The sequence below is a fragment of the Dipodomys ordii genome, unplaced genomic scaffold (genome assembly GCF_000151885.1).
Source record: "Dipodomys ordii isolate 6190 unplaced genomic scaffold, Dord_2.0 Scaffold1352, whole genome shotgun sequence".
NCBI classification, from domain to species: Eukaryota; Metazoa; Chordata; class Mammalia; order Rodentia; family Heteromyidae; genus Dipodomys; species Dipodomys ordii.
Window position 1 is genome coordinate 6,403 of NW_012268568.1, and position 1,173 is coordinate 7,575.

The window sequence follows — 1,173 nt, forward strand, 5'->3', positions numbered from 1 at the left end:
TCTGCTCAAAGCTAGTGCTCTATCACTTGAGCCATAGCTTCATTTCTGGCTTTTTTTTTTTTTTTGGAGATAATAGTCTTACAGACTTTCCTGACTAGGCTAGCTTCAAACCACAATCCATAGATCTCAGCTTCCTGAGCAGCTAGGATTACAGGCATGAGACATTAGTGCCCAGCCTCCAGAATTCTTTTTGTTTTAACCTTCCATGGACTTTATTGCCAGCTCTACAGGCCTGGGACTACAGAAAGATAAGGTCCCCTAGAATTTGGAAGACTTGGGTGTTTCTGGGAGCAGTAGTCAGAAGGGAACCATTCTCCATGCTGGAGACAGCATCTTTATTAAAAGATTCTCCTGGGCTGGGAATGTGGCTTAGTGGTAGATGCTTGCCTAGCATCCATGAAGCCTTGGGTTTGATTCCTTATTACCCCATAAGCAGAAGAAACCAGAAGTGGTGCTGTGGCTCAAGTGGTAAAATGCTAGCCTTGAGCAAAAGACACTCAGGGACAGTGCCCAGGCCCCGAGTTCAAGCCCCAGGACTGGCAAAAAAAAAAAAAAATTCTCCTGACTCTGAATACAGCTCTGTTCTTCTCCACATCGATCTCCTCTTTAATGAAAAAAAAAATGTCACCAAGCACTGGTGGCTCATGCTTGTAGTCCTGGCCATTCAGGAGGCTGAGTTCTGAGTATTGCAGTTCAGAGTCAGCCCAAGTTGGAGTCTGTGACTTTGTGTATGTGTGTTTGTATGTATGTCAGTTATATGACTTGAACTCTGGGTCTGGATGCTGGCCCTGAGCATTTCAGCTCAAGGTTAGTACTCTACCACTTGAGCCACAGCGCCACTTCCTGTTTTCTGGTGATTTATTGGAGATAAGAGTCTCAGGAACTTTCCTATCCAGGCTAGCTTTGAACCTCAATCCTCAGATCTCAGCCTCCTAAGTAGCTAGAATTATAGGCGTGAGCCACTGGAACCCGGCTTGTGAGACTCTTATATCTCCAATAAACTGCTAAAAAACAGCTTGAAGTGGAGCTGTAGCTCAAGTGGTAGAGTGCTAGCCTTGAGTAAAAGAAGCTCAAGGAGTGGTGCTGTGGCTCAAGAGGTAGAGTGCTCGCCTTGAGCTGAAGAGCTGAGAGACAGTGCCCAGGCCCAGAGTTCAAGACCCACAACTGACCAAA

General features: G+C 46.0%; 1 protein-coding gene across 1 annotated transcript in view; it reads left to right on the plus strand.

The window, feature by feature from the left end:
• LOC106001964 (glutaminase liver isoform, mitochondrial-like) overlaps nucleotides 1–1,173 on the plus strand; it is a gene marked incomplete at both ends in the record, with an annotated part of 8,548 nt that overhangs the window by 6,219 nt on the left and 1,156 nt on the right. The window lies entirely within an intron of this gene.